This window comes from Bactrocera neohumeralis, unplaced genomic scaffold (genome assembly GCF_024586455.1).
Source record: "Bactrocera neohumeralis isolate Rockhampton unplaced genomic scaffold, APGP_CSIRO_Bneo_wtdbg2-racon-allhic-juicebox.fasta_v2 cluster09, whole genome shotgun sequence".
In the NCBI taxonomy this organism is placed as follows: Eukaryota; Metazoa; Arthropoda; class Insecta; order Diptera; family Tephritidae; genus Bactrocera; species Bactrocera neohumeralis.
In genome coordinates, this window is record NW_026089622.1 from 31138394 (window position 1) to 31148347 (window position 9954).

Genomic DNA, 9954 nt, shown 5'->3' on the forward strand with positions numbered 1-9954 from the left:
GAAGACCTCCACTCCGTTGGAAGGACCAAGTGGAGAAGGACCTGGCTTCGCTTGGAATATCCAATTGGCGCCACGTAGCGAAAAGAAGAAACGACTGGCGCGCTGTTGTTAACTCGGCTATAATCGCGTAAGCGGTGTCTACGCCAATTAAGAAGAAGAAGGATGTGAAAGCGTACAGCATGATACCGTGAATTTGACGTTTGCTTGTTCGTTGTGACAAATTGAATTCGAAGAAAACAAAAATTCGGTTACAAACGCGTCGATATTGTGCAGATTTGTGCTTGTGCATATTTATGTAAAATTATTTAAAATAAATATTTAAATCTATTCTAATTGTGTTTCGTTAAATTTGTGAACTATTTGTGTCTATTATATTTGGAAAAAAGGTGAGTAGAGAAAATAATAATTCAATATGAAGAAAAATACATTTAGTGCATGTACCTATGAGTCAGGAAAAAAAGGCCTTTAACCTAAGTGTATTTTTTACTGTAATTATTGCATTGTCTCGACGGTATTTTATTATAGTATGTTAAGTTATTTAAAAAAATAATTTTATTTCTTAATCAGATGGATTCACCAGCGCTTTTTGATGAAACCTATTTGGAGGAATGCCCAACAACGACTTCGACTCCCGTAAAAGGTACATGTAAAATTGTCATTTCAGTTTTCAATTTATTTTTACGCATTTGTATTTAGAACAATTGACATTTAAACGGAAGAAATTCTACATTTCTGGTTGCTACAATTCAGAGGCAAGCTTTTCAAAGCAACAAGGAAACAATTTGCCTGTGGATGGAAATGGTAATCCAATATATTGTTTAAATGCATTTCTTAAATATTTTTACTTTATTATGTTTACACCTTTTTCAGATGTTTTTAACATGTTAAAAACTATTTCCACCCAACTACAAGAATTGTCTTCAAGAGTTGATCATATGGAAAGGAAGATGGACAGCTTTTTGAAAGAAAATGTAAATTTATGTCCATAAAAGTTTTTATAGTTCTATAAGTATTCATCAATACAAAAAAACGTATTGTTTAGATATTGTTGTTTAGGCATTATTTAAGTATTCTCTAACTGAACTTGTTCTCTTTTCAGATAATTCAAAAAGGCGAAGAAATGGCCCAACAAAAAACCGTCCGTAAATGTAAGGTGCTAATTCGAAAAGTTCACCAATCAGTATGCCGACTGACTGGCGAAGAAATCGACAACACACAAACAGAAATTGCTTCCACCCTACCATTAACAACACTAGCTGCAGCTTTGGAAATGGAAGAAAAACTTAAATGCGAAGAATTTGCTACAGCAACGGTTGGTAATGTATACGATTTCTTCAATAAACAATATTTATTTTGCATAATATTTTCAAATTACAGAAACAGTTTGTTTTAAGGATGAAAGGCAGTTCCGATAGTGTATGTGATGTGTTGCGGCATCTGTACACTGACGAATTCCTGATTTTGTGTAACTGGGACGGTAGGGGAGGCAAGCAACCCATATCAAAGTTTCTGTTGTCCAACATATTATATGGTAAATTTTATACATACATATTTACGTAAAAATATGTATTTTAAATTGATTTTTCATTACATTTTTTATAGATTCTTTCATCAATTGTGGACTTGTAAATTTCGAGCAACAAATGCGGATGTCCATCGAAATGAGCCACCCAAAATTTAAGCAAAAAAAATATAGAAAGCGAAAAGCTAAAGAATGATAACATTGTAATAAGTTTTTAGACATACATATGTATATGTATACATATATTATTTTTGTATCTATATAATAATTTATTGAAATAATTTTTATATTATTAAAAAAAATTTGAAGATGAACGAAAATAATTTTATGTAAATCTAAATAAAATTATTTTATTATTAAAATTAATAAAAAAAATATTTTATAAAAAAATCTTTATATTTTTGAGTTTCGAACTGTAGGTTGAAGGAATGACAAGCGACGCTTTCCTGAAAGCAGTTTTGTTGATTTATACCAAATTTAATGAAAGTGTGAGAAAGAAGGATATAGTTTTATTACAGCAGAAAATATGTGAGCGAGAAGGTGATACAAGATCACATGTATACAAAAGTTTTGGGAGCTTTTTTGATTCGCCCTTAAGAACATGATAGGAAAAAGTGACAATTTAACCGGCACGCATTACAGGCATGTCACTAGGTAACATGACCGTCACTGTTCTAAGTGGGATGGGGTTGTTTTCAAGTGTACAATTTAATACATGTGTGTGTGTGTGTGCGTTTAATGTTATCTCATCTGTAAATTTCTGACTTGTGTCCCCATGCCTTTTTTTTATTATTAGTTGTGCATTGCATGTAAATGCATGACTATGTTTATGTATATACATTTGAGTGATTCAAAAACAAAATTTTTTTTTTTCGTTTGGTACTCGGAAAAATAGGTTTCTAGACACCTCTAAGAAAGCCTCTCCAAACAAGAGTTTTTAATTGTAACGGGAAGGTTCTCCTACATACAGTTTTCTATTTTTTCTTATTATCAGATAGAAAAATTTATATCTCGCTTCCAACTACTTGAAAAAATATCTTGTTCCTTAGATTTTGTAGAAAATTGAATGCTCTACAAAAAAGGTCTATTATGATTTTTTCGTAAACCAACCGTTTAAAAGATATTAACAGTTAAAGTTTGATTATTTTTGGGAAAATTTTTTATTTCTTATGAATTTTATAACTCAATGAAAAAAAAAATATTATGAATAGGTTTTTGGAGAGGCTTTCTTAGAGGTGTCTAGGAGAGCATGCTGCTTGGATACCCTCTGAAACCAAATAAACCAAAAAGTCCGGGGGGGGTTCACGTCTGGGCTGATGGGATGTTTTGTCTGGGTTCAGAATTTTGCGCACACGCCTCACATTGTCGATGTTTGTCGAAGTTGCAGGTCTCCCAGCACGGTCTTCATGAGTGACCTCTTCCCGGCCATCTAAAAAGGACTGATGTCACCGAAGCACACCACTTCTTGCTAAAGCAACATCTGGGTAAGCCCGCTGGATTATATCAAATGTGTCTGTCGTAGATTTACCAAGTTTAACATAGAATTTAATAGCGTACCTCTGCTCTAACGAACGCTACATTTTCGGCCTGCACCACTTACATAAACAGGTCCCGCGAAAATTTTTGCTCAGACACTCCAGGTGCTCGGAGACAACTGACCAGTCGGTCCTTCGTTAGCTAGGAACGCCCTCTACCGAATCCAGTCGGTGCGCGCACGCTCCGAAGCACAGCCGCGGCGGAAGAAAATCAGTCCTATTACTTTCATCCTGTATTCAACACAAATCACTTACAATGATATTTTAGAAAGCACAGTTCGTAAAAAGTCTGAATTATTTTTGTGATGGATAAACTAACTTGGCATGCGCCAAAAAGCATGAGCCGAAAATAATATAACAAAACCACGTACGGTCGTGATTGTAACAATACTTGTATGACTGTATGAGTATGTATTCACAAAAAGAGGTAAGTAGAATTCATTCCGTTAAATTATAATAAAATATTAGGGTATGTATTTGAAATAATAATATTAGGAAATCCTATTCATTTAAATTAATTCAGTATTATGTTTAAAATATCTAGTATTTTATTAGAGAGGATGTCGCTTGACACAACAGCGGCCACCTTGTTAAGATAATCCTTCAACGTCGGTAGGCTGCAGCTTACATTGCCTTTATACGGTTGAGGCGGCTCGTCCTAGTATCCACTGCTGCGGTAGTGAGTTGTCTTCGTGTATGAGGTATGAGTTCGCCGTGCTGCAGATTGCATTTCGGGTGCAGCCATTTGCCAAAAATGTTGCTGCCAAAAACACTGCTTGAGACCACAAGCAAGTTGCCATCTATTGCAGCAAAGAATTAGGTCCATTGGCACTTGTGCTCGAAAAGAGCAATCGATTAGGAGTTGTGTTGGAGTTAATACTTCTCTGTCGTTAGGGTCCTGGTCCAAAGGTGCTAGGGCATATGAAGCCGAAGCTGAACCCTTCTTCGGCGGTGAATCCTATCAAGTATGGAGCTTGTGCTAAAAACGCCTCCTTCAGCTTGTGGTCGGCACCAACGAAGTTGTTTGCGTTGTCACTGAATATTTTCTGGGGCATCCCTCAGCGACCAATGAACTTTTTAATGGAGAAAATATAAGATATAATAGTTAAGCTCGAAACTAATTTCAAATGTACTGTTTTTGAAATAAGGCAACCGAAAACTGCGATATAAGATTTCCCGGTTGGTCCAGTGACCATATTTTTAAAGTTATATATATTCGACCAGAAATATGTACGCCATATATAAGAAGGGTCGCAACTTGGGCTTGTACTGAAAACAGTGTGTACAGTTTCGTACGGTTCTACTGCGCGCTTCTGTGGCATTATTAGCCATATGCGTTTTCAAACAAGCGCAACCAACGCTTTTGCCATTGCATGGTGATTTCGAAAGTATAGGAATCGTAAATAAGTGATTATTAATTTAACAATAATGGGAATTCGGAATTGTATGGGAAAGATGCAGTTAATAGGCGTGCTCCTACTCGGATTAATTTGAATGAAAGCGACATAAACGAGTATTCAAGAAACACGGATTGGGTTTTTGCAAGATTGCGAGTAGCGTTGTGTTTTAAATCAGTTTTTGCATTCATTTTAGTGGCTGTTAAAGCGTTCTTATATAAGCGAAAACGTAGCAGGGTTGAATACAATTCTAGTTGGATAGTAATTCAGTTGTTGTGCTTTCGGGTCTCAAAACGCACTGATGCAAAATGATAGAGTGTGGCTCAGTTGGGATCGTATTATTTTTTGAGCACATGTGGCCCAACGCTTTATACTCATTCATGAGTATGAGAACCGTTCAGTCCAGATACATTTTACGAAGTTCTAGATGTTTAAATTTTCTCCTCTCCAGGCCCTGAAACTGCCGAACTGCGGTTTCATAGGAGTGACAGAGCAACTTCCGGTCAATTTTAAAAGGCCTTCTGTTTGAAGCCTTCCTGAAGCTAATACTTCAGTTGTATTTGTTTCTGAAAGAAATTCCTCCAGACCCCGGAATTTTTGAACGACTGAATCGATTAATGTTATGTCTTCTTCAGTTTGGCATAATGTGCTATGTACTTCGGGAGTAAGACTTAGACTGCTGGCATATTTGACAGAAATGACATATCGATTTTTTGGCATTTGTGGAATTGTGGATGCCCCAATACAATATTAAAATTATCATTGATGTTAAAGTCTGTAATGTAATACAACACATAATCCGGAATTCTGCCGAAAATTTGTAGCTATTTTCCCTCGATTTAACAAGTGCGCTTAAATTGGCCCCCACTTTCGTATTGAAATTTCTAACTGCTGTGATACTTAAGATCCTGTTTTGGCGTCGAATCCGCAGTTTTAAAATAACGAAAAATTTCCCAAAAAACACTAACCGAATTGTAAAGTTGTATTGATTTTGGTTTTGTTTCTTTTTTCTTTTGCTTCAGCTTTTTTTAGCTTAAAAAGTCGCCCCTACATGTTTCATTTATAAGATAATAAACTCAACCTTAAGTCCCTCGATCTCTTTTTTATGTCAACAAATGTATACTTATAAACGTGTTCAATCTATATGTGTAAAAGAAAGTCGTGTTAATTACACTATTCTTAACTCAAGAACGGCTAAACCGATTTGGCTGAAAATTGGTGGAGAGGTAGCTCAGAACCAGGGGACGGGCATAAGATACTTTTTGAAGTTATACTTATATCGGGTGATTTTTTAAGAGCTTGATAACTTTTTTTAAAAAAAAACGCATAAAATTTGCAAAATCTCATCGGTTCTTTATTTGAAACGTTAGATTGGTTCATGACATTTACTTTTTGAAGATAATTTCATTTAAATGTTGACCGCGGCTGCGTCTTAGGTGGTCCATTCGGAAAGTCCAATTTTGGGCAACTTTTTCGAGCATTTCGGCCGGAATAGCCCGAATTTCTTCGGAAATGTTGTCTTCCAAAGCTGGAATAGTTGCTGGCTTATTTCTGTAGACTTTAGACTTGACGTAGCCCCACAAAAAATAGTCTAAAGGCGTTAAATCGCATGATCTTGGTGGCCAACTGCCCATGCATCCCGAAAAATGCACTGTTTGGTGTGGTTTGTACGCTGGTGGAATCATTGGACCGTATTTTTTCAAAGATGCTGTTGGACGCAACGTTACGGTGAATGGCGATCGCTATCGTTCGATGCTAACAAACTTTTTGTTGCCAAAAATGGAAGAACTGAACTTGGTTGACATGTGGTTTCAACAAGATGGCGCTACATGCCACACAGCTCGCGATTCTATGGCCATTTTGAGGGAAAACTTCGGAGAACAATTCATCTCAAGAAATGGACCCGTAAGTTGGCCACCAAGATCATGCGATTTAACGCCTTTAGACTATTTTTTGTGGGGCTACGTCAAGTCTAAAGTCTACAGAAATAAGCCAGCAACTATTCCAGCTTTGGAAGACAACATTTCCGAAGAAATTCGGGCTATTCCGGCCGAAATGCTCGAAAAAGTTGCCCAAAATTGGACTTTCCGAATGGACCACCTAAGACGCAGCCGCGGTCAACATTTAAATGAAATTATCTTCAAAAAGTAAATGTCATGAACCAATCTAACGTTTCAAATAAAGAACCGATGAGATTTTGCAAATTTTATGCGTTTTTTTTTAAAAAAGTTATCAAGCTCTTAAAAAATCACCCGATATATTATACGAGTTCGGAAAAGGTTGCGATAGATTCAGGTTGCGCAACCTTGCTCAATATGAATCTACGCAAACTTGTCTGCGAAGATGTTCGAGCAGCAGGCGAAGCGGTGACAAACGGCGATCGGTTCGTTTCTTTCGGCACAGCTCGGCTTTTCTACCAACAACACAATGTTGCCATGCTTATGCTGTTGTTGTTTTTGTAGAACAATGTTTCAATTTTTGGTTGGTGACATATTCAATTTAAAATAAATTCTGTTGGGATTCGAACCTACGTGCTCGTCGTCACTTTTGAAGCGCTTACCACCAACACCACCATTGACACTTGAATTGCGTTGTCCTAATTATGGTTTGGTTATGCATGAAAGAAATATACAATGGATCGCCGATTGTTACCTCTTTCCTTGCTGCTGCTGCGCATATGTATGTTTGTATGCTTGTTCATACTCCTTTGCTTTTGCTTTCCTTTGTCCTTCATTTCTGCGAATTCTCAACTATTTTATGTGCCCTTTTATGAGTGGTGATTTTAATGAATAAAATCCTTTTGGTTGAAATGCTCTGCGTTGGCCGTTGAAAAGTTAAGACTATACTTCTCAGGATCATTCATTCCTTTCATTTCTTCAAAGAAATTAATGACCTTCAGAAATATGCATATTTGCATTATTTCGTTGTCATTTCCATATTCGTAGCAATAGAATTTCTATGGCATAAGTAAAGTAATGGCCGCCGATTGTCACCCCTTGCCGCTGTAGCAGCTTCGCCTACAAACATGCGTAAATATGTATGTATGTATACGTATGATCGTGAATACATATCGACGCAGATTTTTGCGAGAAGCACCAGAAAGTTGTGCAATTTATGATTTTTGGCTTTTGCCATCGTCGCGAAAAGACGACTTGTTGGCAAAGGCATGCTCGGGGTGATAATAAATTATAATAAATTTATAAAATGTGAATTTAAGTTTTCTAGTTTTCTTTCATACAAAATGATATGCATTTCTTGGAATATCACTAAGAAGTATAACTTCATCCGCGCGTAGGGGCTCCACGCACCTTTTAAAAGTCAATACAATTCATAAATACCAAAATTATATTTCAAATCATAAGCATGTGTTCAAAATTCATGTAGGAATCATTTGCAAATTTTATTACTTCAAAAAAAGAAGGAATAAACAAAACAAAATAACAAAATATTGCTATTACTATTTTACCAGTCCCTGGTAAAGAATGAAAACCCTTTGAATTCTCGTATTCAACTGAACCTGGTTGATCTATTTAATTCCGCTTTTTATGTTATAATTTTGCTATTACATAGCTAAATACAATATTCTCTTATAAGAGATATATTTTTGCTTACATGACATAAATTTACAATTTTCGGTTGTTGTTATTTACTTATTTGCTTCGATCACTTCCGTTCGTAATAACGGCGTGATTGCTGACAGTCCTAACTGCCCCCTTCTTAAGTATCAGCGTCTCGCTGATAAAGTAATTTGAGGGCAATTTTGGGCTTATCTCATTTAGCCATCCCAGCCCCCCTAGCCATCCCTACGCTTGGTGCAACGCGGTGCGGACGCCATTGATAGGGCTCAGGCCGGGCTGTAGTGGTTCGACGTACCGCCCGGTTTGCTTGCCTTGGTCTATCTCCGCTTGAGGCAGATGGCCGACCTACATCGTGTCGTGAGGTCCTGTTCAGCAGCGTGTGGTTTGGCCTGCCACACGTGTGGCATAAATCGTTGCGTCGGTGACAATTCTTTGAAGAGCTCACAGTGCTGTAGTCGGTGTTTCCGGCGACATAGCGGGCATCGTATGCGACGTGGCTCGGCTTGGGCGGATGGCGTTGATGGGGCTACAAGTGAGCCACACTACCAGAAGCTGTTGTCGATGTAGTAGCATTGGTTGGGCGGGGCGTAGGGGTAGGCCCAGTACGTGCTACGTTGGTTGCCGACCGAACAGTTGGTGTTGGGATAATAGGCATGTCCGCGTCCATCTTGATCTCTGTAAAAAATGGTATTTGAGTATACTTGGTAGTATATGAATGGAATGTGCGATTGTGCCACGTTATGTGGCATGACTGGGTTGTCGTAATGACCGACCATTTCTGTAATTTTTATTGTTATTGTTAACGGTTTGCGGGTTGCGGTTTTATTGATTTATTTTCATTGATTGATTGATTTTATTTTCATTTGCGTTTCGGCATTATGTTCGGATTATTTGGTATCGGATTTTCGTTATTATCCGCGGTTGGTAGAAAGCATAATTTAACCAGCGGCCTGGTTAGTATTCCGCTTTGAGTACGGAGATCAACTACCCGGATGTGACCGTCTGAACCACAATGGAGCTTTTCTATGTTGGCAAGTCGCCACTCGGTAGGTGGAAGACAATCATCGTTAATAAGTACACAATCTCCAAGCTTTGGCGCATTTCATCGATACCTCTTGTGGAGGTCCTTTAAATAGTCTTCTTTCCATCTGCGGCTGAAATTATGATGGAGAATTTTAATTCTCTCCCATCGATTTAACAAGGATGGCGACTCCACGCCTGGCTCAGGTGTGGCCAGAATGGGTGCTCCTTTGAGAAAGTGCCCTGGAGTTAGGGCTGTGAGATCGGAGGGATCTTGCGAGAGTGTTGTTAGTGGCCGTGAATTGAGAACGGCTTCTATGCGAATTAATAGAGTTGTAAAGTAAAAGTAAAGAGTTGTTAAATTTTTAGTTTCCAGCTACCTTTTTTAAGTGGGATTTGAAGCTGATTCGCATAGACCACCCATATGAGGAGCCCTTGGAGGGATGAATTGCCAATTAATGCCTTGGGGAGCGTACTTTTGTACAATCTCAGGGAAGACTTGTTTAATAAAGTCCACAAACTGTTTAGCTGTGGCTCTTTGAGCCCCGATAAAAGTTTTTCCATTTCCGCTTCAGTTTGGACTGAAAACCGCGTTGTCCGACGAAGCGAGCAAATGCCGCGAGAAAAGCCTCTTTTGTCAGATTAGTACATAGCTCGAGGTGCACTGCTTTTGTCGTAAAACAAACAAAGACAGCCACAAAGCCCTTCATTAGTGTGGGAGACCTTACTATGCACGCCTTTATCTGAAAAGGCCCAGCAAAATCGACACCTGTAATAGTGAAAGGCAAAGCGAAGTTGCAGCGTTCCGGTGGAAGTGCTGCCATAATCTGCGTCGCTTAAGTCGGGGAATATGGAACTCTTGGCGGATTATATGTTGCATTAGACGATGTTCCGCGTGCAAC

The 9954-nt window shown here is 38.1% G+C and overlaps 1 long non-coding RNA gene across 2 annotated transcripts; it reads left to right on the forward strand.

The window, feature by feature from the left end:
• Positions 1 to 717: 717 nt before the first annotated feature.
• LOC126764345 (uncharacterized) lies at positions 718 to 1525 on the forward strand. 2 transcript variants are annotated; one of them, XR_007667959.1, is made up of 4 exons: positions 718 to 801; positions 871 to 971; positions 1119 to 1316; positions 1378 to 1525. It is a non-coding gene; the product is annotated as an uncharacterized LOC126764345 (long non-coding RNA). The 2 variants fall into 2 exon arrangements; XR_007667958.1 differs by having other exon boundaries at positions 720 to 801; positions 913 to 971.
• Positions 1526 to 9954: the final 8429 nt, after the last annotated feature.